Source organism: Struthio camelus, chromosome 7 (assembly GCF_040807025.1).
Source record: "Struthio camelus isolate bStrCam1 chromosome 7, bStrCam1.hap1, whole genome shotgun sequence".
NCBI lineage: Eukaryota > Metazoa > Chordata > Aves > Struthioniformes > Struthionidae > Struthio > Struthio camelus.
In genome coordinates this window covers 36,008,805-36,029,927 of record NC_090948.1, presented here as the reverse complement: position 1 = coordinate 36,029,927, position 21,123 = coordinate 36,008,805, and the positions used below count along the sequence as shown (strand labels likewise).

At 40.4% G+C, this 21,123-nt stretch overlaps 1 protein-coding gene across 3 annotated transcripts in view; it reads left to right on the top strand.

Moving 5' to 3' along the window:
- ANK3 (ankyrin 3) overlaps positions 1 to 21,123 on the top strand; it is a 373,731-nt gene that overhangs the window by 139,740 nt on the left and 212,868 nt on the right. The window lies entirely within an intron of this gene.

The following is a 21,123-nucleotide window of genomic DNA, read 5'->3' as shown; positions in this document are numbered from 1 at the left end:
GGGGGGGAGGGGGCAGGTTGTGGCTCTCCTGCCTTGGCACCAAGTCTGGGTGTTCCTAGAGTTCAGGTTGCAAACTGCAGAATTTGTGAGAGAAGATCTGTAGTAATTTACTGGTTAATACAAGTTATGTAGGTGGGTACTCTGGAGGTTTTTGTTCGTTCTCAAACTCAGTTTCTCCCTCGCTGCCCAGACAAGGGGTAGGGGGAATGGGGGCATGGTAGTATGTTTCAGGGCATGAGGTTTTAGCGATGGGCTTTGCAGGGATGAAGCCCGAGGGAAGCCAGAGGGTGTTCCTCAAGAATTCATGAGGGACTGAACAGTAACACTAGGAATAGTGAAAGTCTGGGCTTTGGGAATCATTGTGGAGAGAGAAACTATGATTATTTGGATACCACCTTGACACAGAGGAAAGAAATAAGAAGAATCACTACTTTTATATCCCCAAATGCAAGACTGGTCAACTGTTTTGTTAGTGTTGCTGATCAGGGAGCAGGGTGCTGGTATTGGCTGTGGCCAGCTTATGTGGAAGGAGTGGCCCCATGACAAATGACACAGTTCATGCGTAGGTTCACGCGCTGCTCCTGCAGGTGGAGGCTCTTGAGTTCAGCCTCTCTTGGAAAGAGCCTACTGAGGGCACTCACAAAGACTCATCCAGTCCTGCAGCACCTTGTTTGGGTCTTTATGTGAGATATCAGAAGTGAGCCTAAATGGCCTCATGAGTGGTACTACAGGAACCAGGAGGAGGCAAAATTTAATACTCACCAAGAGAAAGGGACTCAACCAGTTTTTAAGAAAATAGCATGAATGTGTTTGGCCGTTGTTCTGCCTGTATTGATTAATCTGTCTCAGCCCCTGCTATATTAAGGGTCAGACTGAGTGAGATCAGTACCAAAAGGGTAGGCTATGCCCTTCTGTGGCAATGAGCTCCTTGTAGCCAGAACACAGTCGATCTCCAAGAAAGGCAGAGGCTGGAATTTCCTTGGACGCTGCTGTCATCCCAGGCAGAGGGACCACAGCTGTACCTGAAGCCCTGCTGTGCCTTTGCTGCACATTCTGTGGTGGAATGGCCTTTAGCCAGTATTATGGCCTCCAGCTGTTGCCTTCAAACACAAATTCCAACATAGCTCTTGACCGGAGGGAAAACATCTTCCTCCCTTGTCCACAGATAGGGAGAGCTCTGTCATCTCAGGAGGTGGAGACAGTTTGTGGTCATCTCATCGCTGTTTTAAGTCAAGAACTTCATCCACCATGAGCACATGAGATCCTGTCTCAGACAGAGTGAAGCCTCTCTTCTCCTGTTCCTTTGCTGTTGTCTAATCCCCAAGCACTTAGCAGAGCTCTTTAAGTGAACAGTGTAAGTATGTCGGTGAAGCGATGAGTTCTGAAGGTGTCTCAGGGCTCAAGATACCTGCACTAGGGCAAAATGTTCAGCTTTCGGTGGCTGAAAGTAGCAGGGTAAGGACCTCAATCTTCCTGAATATGCAGTGAAGAGCGAGAGGCATCTGTATGTCTTGTCTGGGAAGCCTTCTGTGATTGCAGTGCAGGTGTTGGAGAGCACCCTAGGTATCAGTGGTTAACCTGTGAATGGCTAGCCATTGGAACCTCAGAATTTACTCTTTAGCTGCAGGAAGCAGTAGTGTTAGTCAGCTGGGTATCTGCCCACAGTAACTGATATGTAATTATAAAAAAAAAAAAAGTGCTAATTATAGCGTGTATGGGTAGGAAAGGGAGATGGGTATTTTTATATACATAAAAATTTATACATGTAATTTTATATGTGTGGATATACACACATCTGTGAACAATATCTTAAAATGCATTTTCACCTATATCTGTGTGTATACATAAATATATTTATTTCATATGTATGCTTATATATGTGAAAATGCATTTCAAAACATTGCTAGTTTAACTAGCCTAAGCAATCCCAAATATTGAGATTAAATACCAGGCTATAGCTTTATCCTGAATCCTTCTGGCCACAATGTCTAGCTGGGTCTGCAACAGAAATTCCCACGTTTGCGCAGGTGAAAGCTGTGGTATTCTGCTGCAATGCAGCCTGAGCCAGCAGAGTGTTTTATGGGTCTTTTGCAATTTTGATGAGAACTTTCTCCCTGGAAAGGCCAGTGACTTCATGCATTTTTGCTAAACTGTCAAAAATATTTTGATACCATCGACCAAAGCATTAAAAAAAAAAAGAACCATTTCTAGTGCCATGTAATACTTACTTAACTCAGTTTTAGTGCTCTTTTCACAAATTAGTATATATTAGTGTGAGTTGGTTGTAAATATAAAACTTCATTTATTGCTTTTCCTAGATAGTCCACAAGATGGTAGCGCACCAAAATCACGTCTGTTCTCTGTATTTATTTTTTAAACCTCATTCCAATCTGGTGATTCAACAATCAAAAGATTATAAGGTTAGCTAGGTTAAGTAATACACTTTGAAAGCAGATATGCTGGAAATTAGCTGGGTAACTCCGGTTAACACTTGCCATGCAGTTGAATACCCTGCATCTCTTTAAAAGGCTCTAAGTGTTTCTAGGACAGATTGCTAGCCTCTCCTTTAGGAAGGAACGCGTACAAACAAGCATTAAACTTTTGGCACGTAATGGCACTCTGTATAGTCACTGTCTAGTTGTACTTTTTCCCCTATTGCATGCTGTATGTGTCTGAACTTAATTAATTATATACTTATGCTGACAATCTAATTTTGTACTTGTTTTTTTTGCTAATGTGCATCAAAAATATTGTTAACTTTTGAGATATTCCTAAAATTTCCTGAAATTTAGATGGGCATGAAAGACTTTATAGGGAATTATTTTGGTAATTTCTGCTCATCACTGCTTTCGCTTGTCAGGGAAAAGCTATTTATGGCTTCACATTTACAGTTTAATTTCCCAGGAACCACTCTTCTTGAGCGTAGTGCAATGTAACTATCCCCTATGCTTTCTCCTGTTCTTCTAAGGCTGAAGGTTGTTGTTGAAGAGAATGAGCCAAATTCTCTTTCCGATGGAGTCCATGTCTCCAAGTTGCCTTCGGCACTGCCAGGGCATGTCCATGTGCCTGTTTACAGGTGGACAAGGGATTCTAGAATCCCGGGAAGGGTGATGTGGTAGAATTGCTGAAGAGTTAGAGATTCAAGTATAGGAGCAGCATCTCAGTCCTTTCTTGACCTCCGCTGGGCCTAAATGATATTGACTTCTGGCTAATTTGGAGATGGAAGAAAGGAATCCTGCCTTCTTGTCTTGTTCGTGACTGGAGTTGCTAAGGAGCTGCCTTCTCCAGTTGTCGTTTACTGCAGGAGAAGCACAGGAGCGGGAGTTGTCGGCCTGAACGGCCCCTACTCTTGGCTCCCTCACTGACAGCTTCATTGCTGAGCTGTCAAATAAAGATGTCTTAAAGCAGTGTGTGCCACTGAGTCTTGCTTAGACAGGGATCAGTGAGCGTCCCCCTCTGTGATGCTGCGCAGGCATTGCCTCCCTCTAACAGAACTGTTGTTATCTCAGTTCCTCCAAGCAGCTGAGCTTGTAGTTGTCCCCTGCAACAACAAGGGGTTTTAGATGGGTTGGACAGGCCTATGCATGCTATAGGGAACCCACGCCCTTCCTACAGCACAGCTGTATGGAAGCAGCTGAAGTCTGTGTCCCATCGGTGATTTGCCACAGACTGTCACATACTTTTAAGTCTTTAAAAGTCCTTGGGCTGGCGTTGTTGCAGATTTTTGTGAGCAGAATTGTTCTAGTGATCGCAAAGCCTGTGGAGGTGACGTTCAAAGGATGTGATTACCACCCTTATTATAGGGCTGAGAATGCTGATTTCTAGACCTACCAGAATGCTTATTGTTGTAAAGAAAAATGTGTTATGAATGAGGTACAAATGAGACGGTAAAATTGATTAATAAAAAATCATGTTCCTCTGAACAGCTGATGAGTGGATTAAATGTAAACTTGGTGGGCTTGTTGAATACTAGATGATGTTGTGAGTTTTTTCCTTTTTCAATTTTTTTAATGTGCAAGATGTTTTTTGCTTTGACAAATCTATTAACCCACATGTTTTAGCTACAGAATTTGCTTGCTAATCTAATTTTAAAGCAAAATCAATTTTTTGAGGCATGAAATAGTTTTTAATGAAAACAGCAACAGACACTTAACTCTACCCATTTCAGCAGATATCAAAATAATGTGAACCATCAAAAGGAAGAGTCACTGTTGATTAAAGGTATCTTGAAATCTATATCGATAGAAGGCAGTTGGTATGAAACATAATTTTGCCTTAATCCTGCTGTGTATTTTTGCGTCTTGTATGGTAAAAAAAAAAAAAAAAAAAAAAACAACAGTTTGAGGGTGTTTTGTTCATTTGTTTTTTCTTAAATTTAGATTATTTCACAGATTATGCAAGATTCCTTATATTTTGTTAAATTTAACATACCAACTGGAAATACTTTGTTAATGTTGTTCTTCTGCAAGTATGTCCTTAGGGCAAATTCTGTCCTGCTCAACTCCCTTTGCATATTCCTCTCTCATCTTAAATGGCCCTGACTGTTTGCCTATGACTTGTGTGTGTGTGTGCGCACGCTAGGTATGACACAACCCCTTGCTCTTACTAGCACATCGATCTGAAAGGAGAGGAAATGTTCTGCTTAGGGTCGGTTTTTGCGTGTCTGTGTTGAAACCTAACCCCACTCTTGCAGTGACTTTGCACAGATATTTGATACATCCTTGAAAATTGAGGACTTGTCCTTTGGGGGACTTCATTGCACTATTTATTGTATTTTAGATCCTCAGTGTCACTTTCTGACCCCAGGAGCAGTCGTTTTGTCACAGTGATGAACGGCTGGCCTCAAAAGTTAGGATGGCAGATACTCCAGAGGATGAGGTCAAGTCAGTCAATGAGAAACCCTTTTTAATTATTTTATGCATGTAAGATAGTGATGCTAACTAAGCTGTCTCCATTTATTAATAATGTCTCTATTGCTGCCCGGACTTGCACTTGTACTAAAACTTTATTCCCTGCTGACAAGAGGATATGAAATCAGGCCCTACGTTATTCAGAGTTTCCACAGGAACAGTTTGAAATATCAGTTACACCTGATAACACCCCTCTTGATAGGCCAGGTCAGAAAAATTTGTTTTAATATTAAAAGCAAACAAAAAAAGTGCCTTGGAATTTGCGTAAAACAGGACAGCTGCTACATGTTCCTTACTACAGTCTCCTTACTGCAATCTCCTGAGAGAGATTGAAATCCCTGTCATGACACTGACTTTCCTTTCTTCTCCAGGTGACACAAACTTACTTTGGTGAAGTGAATAAATTCTGAGTTGGATCTATGCCATCTAAGTGTGGAGCTGAAATTTGCTGTTTTGTGATCCACGCCAGCTAGAGCTAGGCTTGTGGGAAGCGTTCAGACTGGAGAGGGCAGAAGGGAAGTACGTGGGCTCAGACCAATCCTATTGTAATTGTAAGGATTGACTTATCTTTTGTACCTAAGAGAAGACCTAAGGTATATGCTGAGCAGTTAGCAGGTAGGGACGACAGAGCAGTCGTATCAGGAGGAACGACTGCACAGAACTGTAACAACAAAGTAGCTACTATTGTAAAGGCTAAAACTCAGCCCAAACTGTGGTGGTTCTGACTTTGTGTCTTATGTTGGCAAAGATTTAGATGACACTATGTAGGACAACTTTGTGTTATTATGCTGTGCTGTGTTTTTCCAGTAACTATTCTCATCCCTCTTCACTTCTCCCCTCTTTTTCCCATGATATTGACATTAGTTAATTTTGGTTTTTGAGGTATGAAGAGACAGATCTGAAATACTAAGAACGTAGCTGGTCAACAATGCAGGATTTCATTAACGTAAAACTGCAGCAGCTTACCATAAGTCTTTGAAAGCAACTTGGACCAATTTTATGCTCAGTCATTCAGAAGTCAGATTATTGCAAAGCCTGTGGATCTTTTGTAGAATAGAGGCCAGAGTTTATCACTTTACCTTTTTGAAATGACTAACCCACACTCTTTAGACGTATTGCGTCCCTGCCAGTTTTGGCAGATCATTGGGAAAAGAAACCTTTTAAACTTTAAGGTGGCTTTCTAACTGGATTGTATTTAACTGAAGGCTTTAACACTCAAACAAGTCTCAACTCCTTATTGGGATGCTGCCAAACCCCTGGCTCAGAGAGAATCTTGTTGCTCATGCCTCTGCCAAGATGTCACTAGCTTCTGTTATTTCATTTCCAGAAACTCCAGCTCAGTCTTGCCCTGAAATAAATAAGCATTCATTAGTCTGTTGCTCAGCGTGTCTTCTGTGATGCCATTTCCGGGAGACTTCTTGACTTGGTGGTATTGCTGAGGACATCCTTTTACACTTGCTTTGCCTTACTTCATATCAGTTACTTAGATATTATTCCGTTGGCCTTAACAGAATGACTCTTAATTTGTACACCAGTACAGTGAGATCAGAATTGGATCCTTAGCACAAGATTAATGCATGTCTCCCTCCACTGTGCTCATTTCCCTGAGTGAATAGGGGTTTCCTCGATTTTGTTATTGTTTTGTTTGATACCAAAAATTTAGACCATGCAGCTAACTTCTTACAGTCTAGTAGCATGATCAAAAAGGCAAATAGCATTAGGAATAATTGGGAACAGAATAGAAAACAAAAAATTATATTCCTTTATGAATTTGTGATGCTCTTATATTGAAAAGAGATGATGCTGTTCCGTCACCCCATGCCCCCCCCCCGCTAACAGGCTATAAAATGAGAACAGGTGGAGAGGCAGGCGAGAGAATGGCCTCTTATATGAGGGGAAGTGAAACAGAGTAAATTCATACAGCATGGAGAACAAATGAATAAAGGTGAATAAAATGATGCTTGGTATGAAAAAAGTAATTCCTTCTGTTTCATCGTGTGAGGTACAGTACAGTTAAACGGTGGAGCTGACTGCCATATAACTTCATGAATGTGGGAAGTATCTGTGGTTCAAAAAGCGATTTCTGCTTCCAGATTTATTTACCTACTTAGTTTATTCTTCACAGCCATATCTGTCGCTTTGGACACCACACATGTCCATTCATGCAAAGCTTCACAAACATGGGCCTTGAAAAATCCCTATCAGACCCAAGCAGCCAGAGTGCTACGTTAACATAAGGCTTCACTTCCACAGAAAGTACTGAGGGTTACCATCTCTTCAAGGCAGCTAGGCAATAAAAAAGGCGTTTCTGGCTTCTTATGCCCCCTGATGGTCATCTTCCATTTTTCTTGCAAAACTGCCATGGGCTGCTGGAGAAGTTTGTCTCTGTTTCATCTGGTCCTAATCTTACAGCTCCCTAGTGGCAGCAGGCATAGCTAGGTGGTCTCTTTGTTTTTACCACTCCTCCAACCCTGTTGTTGCATGATCCTTCCCAGTAGAACAACTCCATTTGCCTTTAATGTAGCTTATACTTTCCCGGGGTTAGGGGGAAGGTGAGCCAAGGCCATATTCAGAGGGCTGAAACTCCATCTGTAGTCCCTCAGCCTGGTGTTTCTCCTCAGCTGGGCTTTCCTGCGGGCCTGGGCACGCTAGGCGCAGGGAGCAAGGTGGGATTTAAACCATTTGCATGTGGCTCCTATTTCCGCTCTTGGAAAGGAAACTCAGACAAAAGGGCTAGCCAGCTGTTTTCTCACTCTCTTTTACTTTAAAGCTCTGGATTTTGCACAAATGGATAGCACAGGCCTCAGAAATTGCCTCATAAAACCGTCTGTTCTGAATGAGCATAGAGTTTAGACAAGTCTTATTTCTCAATACTCTTGGTACTGGTAATTGGATAAACTTCAAAATGGTTCTCCAATACGGTAATTCTTTTATTCAGCAGATTTATGCATAGGATTATCAAAAACTGCTCAGAGGTGCCTAGCCTAATGAGATTTTTTTTCTGGTAAATTATTTTAAATGCTGACAAACATGAAAGTTAGAAACAAAAGTATTGTACCATTTTGGAAATGAAAATTACAGAGAAAAGCAATGTTGCTGCTTTACAAAATTCTTCCTTAGAGCTTTGCTGGCTCATGGGATACCATGTACTAAGGCCTGACTTCTACCAAGTCTCGTTCTTAAGTTGTAACGGGGTGAATTTTGCATTTTGTAGGTGTTAGAATGGGGAGGAAGATGAAATACAATTTTGGCAGTTTGGACTCTTATTGTGCAGCAGTGCAGGGACTGACTATGGATCAAGTGCATGAGGGTGGCTGAAAGTAGATGATGGTTGTAGCTTATAGCTCTTTCCATGTTTGCTTAGTGCCAAGATAAAGTTGGTCCGTGTCTCTGGATCAGCTTGCTGGCATAATAACCTGTGTTCTCATCTGGCATTTTAAAAACAGCTATGTTCAATAGTATGGTTGGTGCACCTGAGTGCTACTTACCAAATTTGGAGCTATCCATTTGGTGTATTCCTTAGCAGGCTTGTTAATAATGGTGAAGGACGTATTGGATTTGTGCTTGGAGCTAAAAACAGTCTACTGCTTATTAAATACCCTGCTGTGCACATTGAGATTCTTTAAGTACTCCTTAAAGTGTAGGACACAATGGGGTCTCTTGTGTTTGAATTTTTGTTTGTTTTTAATTCAAATTGTACTTGGAACTCTGATGGTTTTGAGATGTCCAGGTGTTACAGAGAAACACTAGGAGCAGCAGTGTAGAAAGCCTTCCTTATTTTTTTGATTGGGGGAGGGGAGTGATGTATTGCAAGTCCTGGTTAACTGTGCCTTCATTTGACTTAAATGCACTCTGCTGACATACTTCCTTAGGCTTAGAGGCAGCGATCATCTGGTACCACCACGTCTTCTGCTTGGAGAGCAGCAGAACATGAGAAAAGTGCCTTTTGTAGGTATTTGTCAGGTTCTTCATAAGGTCTGATGCTGCCTGTGTTGATAATTTTGTTTTTTGCTGTGCAAGGGAGATTGCATCATTCTGAATCTCCATAGCTCGTGGCTTCAGAATCCTATTTGGACCTCTCTGGCTTTTCCACTACATAAGTTACTTCTTGCTTAAGAAAAGTTGATGTGTTCAACTTGTGGCTTGTAAAATGGAAAGTAGATGTTGCACCATTGAGAGAATAAAGATCTACCCAAAAATCTGCTAACCGAAGGAGAGCATCACGAAGGCTACAGCCTGGCTCACTATGACACTCTCTAGTTCTTGCTTGTTACCCAAGCAAGAAATTGAAAATTCATCTTCCTGTTTATGCATTACTGGGGTAATAAAACTAAATTTTGCTGCAAGCTATGCAGGGAGCCGTCAGTCTACTTACTTCAAGATGTCCATAGTCCCGTCACCTTTGTGATTTAGGTGGTGGAGAGGCATTAAGGTACGGGGGAAAATTGTTCTGACTCTTTCTGCTTTTCTAACAAAACATTTATGATTTTTCATGATGCCTGTGCCTTTTAGTTGCACATCTTTGTTTAACTCTGATTTTTTCCAAGGAAGCCTGCCTGCACCATCCTCAAAGGCATTATGAGAGCCATAGGGAACATGGAAGAGGACTGGGTGCTGCAGTGGTTTAGGGACGTGGGTTAGACAGCAGAGGCAAGGTGAGGGTGGGAGCAAGGGAAGGGCTGGAAGAGACTGTCTGGGAAGCTATGGCTAAAAGAAATGATGGTGACCTACGGTCGTTATGCAAGGAGTAATGCGGAGAGACATTATGCACATTCAGTATGGAAACCCAGATCTGAGCAGTTATGCTTCTTGAGGAGTAACTTGTTTAAATTTGAAAAATGATGTGGGGTTTTGGATGGAGTGTACTTGTAACGCACATGAGAAGAATTTAAATGCAGATCCAACTGAATATGTAATTCATACAATAATGATTCCTTTAAAAAAAAAAAAAAAAGGATAAAAGTGCATCCTTCTGAGTGGCTTCTATTTATATCTTTCACATACTGGCAGGTCTGCCCGCACTCCAGACAACACTGCCACAAACTGCCCAAGCGCTTCGCTTTTTCCCTTTTGGCAGCAAGCAGTAGGGGCCTCTCTGCTGATGATGCTGGGCTGCCCAGGAGCCGCTTCTGCTGGGGCTGGGCGGCTGCTGCTGCTTTTGGGCAGGGGTGGTGCCCCTAGGGTTTCACAGACCGTAAAAACAACGAGGGTACATATACTTTCACGACTTGCCTGTTTTGCGTGGGGGAAAAAGCTGAGTATCCAGTGCTTCCAAGAGGTGGGGATGCAGCTGGAGAAAGCGGCAGGGTGGAAATCCCAGCTGGCAGCACTCCGCAGCCCATCCTCACACTGCTTTGTACTGATGAAAAATCTTGTCCAGTGCTTTTAACTTGTTGCAAGCTAAAGCGCTTCCCTCTCCTTTATTCTTTCCTAGGGTATGAACTCAGTTACTCGCTATAGAACTAACAACTACGTGCATGAACATCTTACTAAGGCACAAAAAGGGACGTTTCAGTTACGTGGGTATGCTATGGTGTACTACATTTATCATGGAACAGTAGTTTCCACCCCATTCTAGAACAGACAAAGACAGACCGTGTGTCAGGATGTAGTGCGAGTACACTGAGGCATGTGTGGTCATCCTACCTATCGACCAACAACCACAGACTCCTGTTTCTTTTTTTTTTTTTGGTACCTCGGATTTAGCCTTCAATGTTGTTGATGGAACGCTGTTGAACTTTTTTTTTTTTCTCCTGAGCTTACAGCTGGTGTTAAGCTGGGTTTTTACTACCCTATTAAACTAAAGAACACAGTGTAACTGCATGTGAAAATAGATGGCTCCAGGTCTCCCATACCATAGAAAGGAGGGGAAAGTGGTGGCAAAAGGCGTGATTTATGCCCCTAATCCCAATGCAAAATCCACTGTAAGCTGTTGTGTTTATGAAGTAGACAGAATTGCATGAGCTACAGAAAATAAAATTGCATCTCAATCTTTATTTTACTTATCAGGTGCACACTGCTAGTTTTTATTACTGCTGCTAACTCTATTGCCTCTGTTTTGAGTTAATGACGTAATGGGAGATCATTTAACAACCAGAATTTCAGTCTATGCTTTTCTCTCTGCAGAGAATATCTGTAGTTTTTTTAGTGTAAATGCAAAGGCATGAAAATAATAAGATTGCATCCTGCCCGCATTAATAACTGAGAGGTGAAGCTGCAGAGTAAGATTTTCTCCAAACACAAAGATTGAGAGTGCCTTTCCGTGGGTGTAAGAGCCTTGGCAGCATGTTGGATCTTTGGAGCGTAAGTGCGAGATCATGATCAGCATAAAGGCTGTTATCATGATGAGACAATTACTCAGCCTCCGCGCTGGAAGCCAGTGAGAACTTGCTCATTCCCATTAGTGTTTCTTTGTTACTGAATAAAACGCAGCTTGTTCATTCAGTGTTCACAAATACACAGTTCTTGTGATACAGTCCAAAAACTGTTTTTTGTTATTACTGTATGTGTAGTCTCTAACTACACAGCTACTCAAAGTGCATTTGTATTATACTGTGGCCTATATAACTTACATGTTGGCTAGCCTGTCTTCATGCTGCCTGAGAACACCCTTGAGAATATGTAACTTAGAGAATGTGGCATCCAGGATAAAAATTAAACTTAAGATTTCCTCTGCTTTTATAAATGGTGTAATGTATATTTAGAAGAGATATGTATTATTAACAACTGATATCCTTGAACAGCTGTAATTTTGTGTGCTGCTTTTGCAGTTTAACGCTAACAATGTTGCACTAATAAAATTTCATGTCTGCATGGTAGAACAGAAGAACATCTGATTATGTAAGAGCAAAAACGGTGCCTAGGACCTCTACTCACAGAAGTAATCAAAATGTGATGATAGGTCTTTTCCATGTTCCAGCCTATTAGATCATCTTATCCATTACCCTGACAATGCAGAATGGACAGGTAATGGGCTCCCACCATTTTCCTTAGAACGGAATTCTTTAATAGGCTATGTTGCAGGGTATCACAAATCTGTGCTGAGAGTTCTACTTTATTCTGCCTAGTTTATTGCGTTTAATTCCCCTTAATTATTTTTAACCCGTTAACTAATTGTAGATTTGATTTTTATTGCATTTTAGTCACACTTTTGCTAACAAATACATTTTTTAGACCTTTAAACTCACCAGAATGATTTAGACATCAGTATCCTCTTTTGGTTTGGATCTTCATTTTGGATCTGTATTCATAGTTTTTGCAGCAAATGTTTATGATAATTTGAGGCTTACTGAAGTTCACAGAAATTATGTTAGGAACTTAAAGTATATATTTTTACTGTCTTGCATTATTAAAACATATGACACTAAAGCCAGTGAAGTAGTTTCATGTTGTCACAATAAGTCACACACTCCTGGAAGCTTGGGAAGACTGTCCTCCTCTTGGTACAGCGATTGTGGGATGGTGGTGAGTGTCACCCACATAAAAATTGCTGAAAATGTTTGTATTTTAGAGGGGAAAAGTAGTAAAGTTTCCATTCTGGTCACAATTAGGATTTTATGTCCCAAAGATTTTGATCTCTAAATGGCCAAATGACTAGCCTTATACATATTTCTTCCAGATTCCTAGTCTGGGGTGAGGGGACCAGGACAGAGGAGTTTTCAGTTTCCTCAAACATTTAATTAGTAATTAAGCAATTATTTATTAGTCTTCTAATACATATGTATTACGTGGCGTTAAGCAGATCATAGAGTTATGTAGGCCAGAGGAACGTCTGGATTCAGAGATAACACCTTTTCAGAGGCTATCTCATCCACAAGACATGGATTCAGGGCTACTTTTTGTTTGTTTTTTGTTAGGTTTTCTCCTTGATCCCTTCCATGCCACGTTACTTTTTTCTGATGTAGTTATTTAAAGTTGGATTTTTACGTACAAGTCACGTTCCTGATTTCCCAGCTCTGGACGCCTTTACAGGAACTGTTCTCAGAAAATGTTCAGCGCTTGCTGTCTGAAAATTAGGTAAGCACAGCTGGATTCTTGCTTTCTGCAGTGTTGTACTGACTTTCCTGGGCCTCAGCTGCAGCTTGGGTCTGACAGGTCTTTGTCAAACCAGTTCCTAAAGATCAGTGATGAAGACAGAGTTTCACCTGCACTCTGTTGCAGAGCATCACTATCCTTACTGTTAAAAAGTTTTTCAGTGTCTTACCCAAATCTAGCTTGCAGCAATAAAGCTTTTTACTTCTATTACTATCCATACTGGCCAAGGAGAGCAGACTATTTTCTTCTATATTTTATCAGCCTTTGATGGACTTGAGGACTGTTACCATGTTCCATTAGTCATCTTTTTCTCCAAATTATGTTGTTTGTCATTTGTCCCATGTTCAACTTGTAATGTTTTATAACCTTCAGACCTTGCTGAAGAACAGCCTGACCGCTTGTTTCCTAGCCTGTACAGTTGTGTTCTTTTCTGCCTGCTGAAATCCCTATCATTCTTAATGAATCTCATTTAATTTTTTCCAAATCATTCCTCTGGTGTTCATTATGATTTTGAACTAAAATTTCTGTGTCTAACATGTGCGCCTCTCAGTTTCCTGTCATTTGCATTAAAACAAACTTTCTGTTGTCCAGGTCACTAATAAAAACACTGGACAGAACCAAAGCCAGGACAGACTCTTGCAGAACATCCATCCATCTTGACAATGAATGTTAGATTTCTGTTACCAGACCGCTTTTTCATTAATTTTGCAATGGTTTCATCAACATTATGTCCCTTACCTTGCTCATGAGAATGTCAGATACATGACAAGTATTGCTTTTCCCATGTCTTCAACACCTGCCACCCTGTCATAAAACAAAGTTAAACTAATTTGACGTGGTTTTCTCCTGACAAATCCAGATTGATTGCAGTTCATCTCATTACGTTCCGGGTGGTGACAGATTATTTGAACCAGGTGCTTTCTGGGACTGGAGATTAACAGGACTGGTCTACAGTTTGCTATCTCCTAATCTTTCAAGGATTTTTTTTTTTTTCCTCCTGTTCCTTCAAGTGTAATAATATGTTTGCCCTTGATCAATCTTTTGGTATCCTGTTTCTCTTCCAGAAATCCTCAAAAAGAGGATCTAATGGCTGATATTTGGGTCTAAGCCTACTATCCTTCATGTCCTAATATGAAGTGCATTGACTCTACGTGCTTGTCACATACATGTTTTAGGACTCTAAGCCATTCAGCTTCCATTCTAGGATGATGTTTCTTGTAGGTTTTCTTAAATACTGCTTTGTATAGTACTGACTATTTAGAAATTTAGGTTCATCAAATGTTTTAGGTAGAATTTGTACTATCTTTAGACCAGGAATGATGCATTTATCTGCTCAAACCCCTCCCCAAACCACTTTTATTTTAAAACAAAGCAATAAAGAAAACCTTTCACTGTTATATGGGCTATCATCCAATCGTACTGATTTCCTTTTTTAAAAAAAGGAGGCAGACGAACAAATGAGAAGGATTACTGTACTGGCTGATATCTGTCCTTGCATGTGGGAATATGCACGCATGTCCAAAGCTATTAATTGCTAACAGCAGGTTCAGAGAAGCATTCAACGTTGTTTTGTGAGGAAGAGTGATTTCAGAGTTAGAACAAGAAACTCTTCACATCTCTCTCTTTCCTAGAAATGTAATACCTGAAATAGGAGACAGCATTCCAGCTGACACCTGAGCAAAGCCGTGCAGACGAGAGATTTCCTTCCTGTATCTTGAAGCCCGTACTTCTGTCTGTACCTGCCCAGTATGATATTTGCCATGCATTGATTTATATGCAGCTTGTCGTATGATACGGAAAAAACAAACAAAACAAATCCCCAAACTTCTTCATCTCCAGGTCACAATTATCCCTCCCTAAATTAGGAGAAATACATTTTTTTTGTTCTCACCCCCTGTGTGTTATTACATATTTAGCTTACAAACGGATCAGGGCCAGGATTTCCTCTTACTATGTTGTTTTGAATAGCGCACTAATATTTACTGAATTTTCAGGTGCTACATCAATGCACCTATTCTATGATGTTATTATACAAATAGTGTTTTGTTTTGTTTTTTGGTTTTTTTTAATACAAGTTTAGTTTTGCTAGGCCAAGAAAGAACTGGGCCTCCTGTGGAGAAAAAAAAAATGTTATATGAAATTTATCCATAAACATTTCTGAAGTTTTGTAATGATGATGAGTTTTAGTTGTGCTGCTGACAGTCTTTGCTAGTTATCTTTCTTGCTGCAAGGATTTTTCCATAAGGTTTTTAGCTGAAATTGTAACTGGGCTTTCATTTTTGTCAAAACAAATAAAACGTAAATTTCTGTTTCTAAAGTGACCCTGAATGATCTTTGATATTGGTTATTATTTTCAGAAAACTGAGAATTATCACATGCCGTTCCCTGAAGCATCAAGTTTGTAGATTTTGACTGGTGTGTGTGCGTTTATTCTCAACTATAATCAAGCTTATAGTTTTTGACTGGTGTGTGAATTTACTCCTTGGAAAATGAGGAAAAAGTCACCTGAAAAATATGCATTTTATAATCTTCTGCCTCTTGTTATTAAGTTCCAAATGTGATTCTGCTTTCTACATTTTTTTATCATAGAAGTCAAGTCACTGCTGCATAACATTTGCAGAACACTTATTACAGTCCAAAAATCTTACTTGGGCGGCAGGTTGAGATTTTAGCGATTCCTTGACTTAATTATGGTGAGGATCCTTTGGGAATGTGACAATGATGGCCATTTGAACACAGGCAAAAGAATAATGAATAATTAAGGAGTCTAATTAAATGAGTTTCTTATGCTAGAGAGGATTAGGGGCTTGCTTTCTTATTTTCATTTAAAAGATTTCTTTCTGACATTTAAGAATCTGTAGCAACCAGGGTCTTCACTGGAAATTTTGCTCTTAGTTTGGCTAAAATGGGAAGTCTGAAATCAAAGTTAAAAGGGGTAAATATGTTCTGTTTTTGTCGAGCGAGCCTAGTTCCAGGATGCACGTGCAGTACTGAAATGGGAAGGAACTGAAACTGTTTTCCTTTACTGGCTCTTACATACCTGTTCTCATAGCCTTGGGAATATTGATTGTTAGTAGTAGATTTTTTTTGGAAATTGTTCAGGGAAATTAAAATGAAAAATACCTAGTATACAAAGTAAGTCAATAAGCCTTTTCTTTCTTTCTTGTAATGTCTATATTTTTGCACCACTGAATTCCAGCAAAAACTTGGACAGTTGAAAGTCTCATGGCAATTGGGAGATGCTGAAAACTTCAAAGAAAGCCTTTTCTTATGAACTTTACAGATGGTTTCTTTGCTAATTTATCCTGCAGCCTTTTACTTCAAAATGAACATGTTAGCTGCTCTGTGTGCTGGTCATAGCCACAGGAAAACACAGGGGCACTTGGTCCAGATCCCTGCTGTCAAAGGCAGGTGGGTAAAATAACCCATTTCGTAAAGCAGTCAAACCCTGCCTTGCCCAAACGTACAAACGTTTGTTTCTTTCGTGGCTGTGTCACGAGGGAAGGTAAAACAATGTTTTCGTGCTCGCAGTTTCTCCCTAAGGTAAAGGGCTTTACGAGCCCTAGCATTATGCAGTGGTTTGTATGAAGGTTCATTTAGTCAAAAGTTCATTTAGCCTCTAAAATGCATATTTTTATCGACTACAACCTGACAAGGGTCAAAGCTGACTGGAAAGTGATCTCTTAATTGCAGGCCAAGGTGTTGCATCTATTTATGACTTCTAGCCCCGTCCCATGCTGTTTAGTACCTTCATTTGCTTAAGCGGATTCATTTATTGACACCTTTGCAGGTATTGCAGGTCTGCAGTGGTACCACTTTTGATGAAGCTTTTATTATTATGGTGCTGCTGCTCCAAAACAGAGAGAGCAGACATGGACTTGGAATACCAGAAAGACATCTCCTGCTGCTGTGTTGTGTTGTTTTTAAACGCCTGTGAGACAGTGTTTTCTGTCCGAGTCATGCAGGGCAGAACTCCTTGTGCAGCAGCCAGGGTTACCTGGTGGAGGTGCTCCTGAGGGCCGCGTGAGGTGGTCCTCTGTCTCTGCCGCGGCTGGCCCGGAGCAAATCCTCCGCGCACTCAGTGATCACCAGTGCATGGAGCTAACTGGCTACTCCTTGTGTGTATTGGAGCAGAAGCTAAGAGATGCATCAGTGATTAATTATCCACTGATAGTGAAGCTTGCAGAATCACAAAGTCTCAGTGTTTTTTTTTTTTTTTGCATTTCTTTTTTGAAGCAGAACAGGAGAGGATTGATCCTCCCGTCAAATCACAGACAGTGTTGAAATTTTGCGTGTACAAGTGCAAAATTGATCCAAAGCCAACTTTTGCACTTAATCCTTTGTGTTGGGCAAGCTTTTCCTGGCCATGTTGGCGGAACGTGCAGAGGTGCCCAACAGTGCTGAGATAAAAGTGCTGGCTGTTTGGGGCCGTGTGGCCACATCCTGCTGCCCTCTTCCTCCTCCAGTTGTACTGGGGGTGGCAGCAAAACTAGGAGAGTACAGAAGACTAGGCAGAGAGTAATTATGAATTTAGGAATCTGGGAAATACTCATATACTGAATTTATGGTTTAAGAACATTCTTGGGTAGTTTCAATCACAAGTTAAAAAAAATACCGTGTCACTAGTGACCTTGTGTCACTCTCATATAGAACTTTTAACTGGTAACAGATTTGAAGGCAGTTTACTACCATTTCACAGTTCGAGTGATCTTTGCCAGTATCCCAGAGATACCAATTCTCTGTTTGTGAACTTAAATCCTGTTTTTATTCTGTTACTTGATTCTTAGAGAAAGTGTTAAAAAATTTGCTAAATGTGTTTTTTGTCTAATTTTAGTGATTCACAGTACATGTAGTTTTTTAAATCAATATTCTGCTCAAGGGGGGAAAGGAGAGGAGGAGAGGGAAGCAAGTTTTTTGTGTATCTGCTCAGTATCAATTTAGAGATTTGAGTATCTTACTGTGCTTCTTGCCTCAGATACATTTCCTGGGTTCCGCATCAACTCCACCTACAAACCCCCACAAAATCTATCTTCCAATTCCTGTACCTCTATAAATAAGATATGTCAGTATTTTTTTAGTTTGCTATGAGTCAGAGATGAAGCTCTTTATACCATCCTTGCACTACAGTTAATATAATTTGTCACTTCAGCTTCCCTTCTCTGTATAGGCCTCAAAAAATACTATTCTCTTTCAGCTGAAAGTCAGGGATTACAATCTCTAGGCGCTGGGCACTCTGCAATGTCTTCTGCGCTCAGACTTTCTCCAGTGTTGGTGCAGGAGTCCTCTGTTTCCCTCTCCCAGTTTGTTTGCAGGTAGATTAACCCTGCCTGCCTAGCAGCCTGGGACAGCTGAAGATTTATTGCCCCATTTTCTCTGCTCCTGAGACCCTGGGCTGGGCCAATCATGAGTGAGATTTTGAACTATCCCAATTTACAGTGCAAGTCTTAAAGACAAACCAAAACTAGTAGTTGTTTTCTTTAAATGCCGTGCTGCCGATTGGAAGGTTAGTGACAGAAACAGCTCTGCCATCCTTGTGTTGGGAATGTGGTGGGCAGTAGGAGGTAGAACTTCATCATGTTGTCCAAACCTTGTTATCCCTGCGCAGAGGAGCAGCAACTCTGCGCTTAGTTCTCCGAGCTTGGAAGTTAGCATGTATTTGTCTCTGTGTCTGGAGAGTGCGAAATGAAAAGCATATTCATGATTCTTTTACGTTTACAGTTGTTACCACTTCTAATTAAATCTCCAGTGAGGAGAGGACAGGGGCATTCAGGAAGTAAAGCCTCTTGCTAGGACTATACAGATATCCTCAGCTTCAAATATCTGGCCATTGTAGCTACACCCCCAGGTTTGTGTCATTTAAAAAGTTTTTTTATTTCTTTAATCTCTTGTGCCCTAAAGAGGTCAGATAAGAAATAAAATGTAATTCCCTAAAATTCAGTATTTTATGTTGAAAGTTCAAAGAAGTTAAGGAGCAAACACTGTAAAATTGTTCTATAAATTGGTTAGGCTTTCCCTTCTCTCCATGTACTGCGCTCATCCTTCTGACTCCTTCCTCTGTCATGTTTCATCATTTAGTTTCTTAGTATGGTAACAGCCAGTGCAGAATTCTGCTAGGAGAGGCAGGGGTGGAGGAAACTTTCAAACGGCGATAGAGCAAAACAGAAGGGCAAACAAACCCATAGCTTCTCTCATTTTCCATGCGTTTCCTACTCAGTGGCCTCAGGGATTTTTCAGCATGTTTGGAGATTAATCCCTTGTGCCCTGACATCAGATATGTGAAAAGGAGATGAAAGTAAAACCAGACGTTTAAGTTTCTAATCCCTTTTTTGTTGTTGTCGTCGTTCCTGAGACACTAGGCCTTGTGGTCTAGCACATCTGAGTGTTGTCTAATCTTGAGTCTCCTTTAAACGGTTCTTCTATGAGTTAACCAAGTTTCACACAGCATTTTTTTCAAGCTGGAGCTCCTATTTCTTCTGCTTATTCTAAATCAATATTGTCTGAATTTCTAGTACCTCTAGTTCTTTCTTCTGTCTTCTTTTTCTCCTCTTTTTACTTCCAGTGCTTATTTTGATGCCATAAACCAAACCAGGGATGTACTAGCAGAAAGACTGACTCGCCCCTGCATGTCATCATATGTCCTGTTTCAGAGAATTTAAAGTGTAACCTAACAATAACAAGAATTGGTTTTATTTTTCCTGTGTTTTGCTTTACAGTCTGCTCTTTGTTCTCTCTGCACCTCTTGTATTAATGTTGGGGGAAACTGAAAGATAGCTTGCTTACCAGTAAGAATTGTCTTAATGACCCTCTAGCATGGTGGCAGATTTTAAGCCTTTATCGATTCATCGCGATCTAAACAGTGTAGGTGTTGAATGTTTTTATGGTGTTCCATCTACACTAAAAGAGCTGAGATTTTCATAGACCTGGTATTTGGTATATTCTTAGTAAACCAGTATGTTCATGATTCGCTCCTTTTTCTTTTTTGCTCCCTCATTATTTAAAATAAATACAAATGTGGTGATGCCATCTTTATTCCATAAGCTGACGACTAGCCAGTAAATTAACTCCAGTAATCAGATCACAACCCCTTTTTCATTTAACTTATGATTTTTCAAGACTTGTTGCAATGTTATATGGTAATGCTGTTTTGCAGTCTCTTTTGAATGTAGTTTTAACAGCGGGATTAATAAGTTAAACTAAAGCAAATGACACTCCCCAGTGTCAAGGTGATAAAATCACTTCCCAGTCACTCTTAAGACTTTGTGAGTAGATGAAGCTAAGTAGATCTTATCATTGTACTAACAGAAAGTGTAAATTTTCCTTTGTTCAAGTAAGCTAAAGTTAGGGAGAATGATATAGTATATCAGGTCTGTATGCAATGCACTGAAACAGTCATTGACATTTCATTAGATTTGTGATTAAGGGTAAAACCCAAATAGCTTAATTATTTTACTGAGGTCTGAAAATAAGCACTTAATGAAGTTTACTAGTACCTAATTCTCTTGAAGTGAGTTATGACATCTGGCATGAAAAGCTTTGCACTTCATCCAACTGTCGGTCTTGCTCTGCCCTATCACCCTCCAAGAATTATGCCAGTTTGCCATTTCCCAAAGGCAGAAATTCTGCATGTGCAGTCTCTTTTCCGCAGGGGTCTGAATCTTTTACTCGCATCTCTTTTCCGTTTAAGACTGTTCCAGCCTGCAAGCTACACAGAGTCTCCCTAGTTTTACTCCAAACTGTAAAGGATTTATTTCCTCTTTTGACTGGCACTTAACTAGCTTAGACACCACTTCTCTGAAATCATAGCTTGAAAGGGCTTTTTTTTTTCCTCCTGAAATCTAATTCAGGAGGAGTTCAGACTCTGCAGTTGAAGCCAGGGTTGTAATCCGCGTAATAAAAACATCCACATGTTTGGTCCAGTTGGTTAATTAGCTGAGAAGATACTTAGGATGAAACAGGCTTGGCTGACAGAGAAAATCCTTGCACTTAAGTATATCATGTGGGATTGGGCAAGTTCACTTATTACCCTAATTATTAGATTTATTCTCATTAATAAAAGTTTGGGCTGCTTCCTGTCTGCATTGTATATGGCCTGTGCATAAAGTTTTGGTGACATTAAGGCATTTAACCTGCATATGCACAAATTATTCTCTGTGCTAACAATTAAAAAAAGTATACTTTA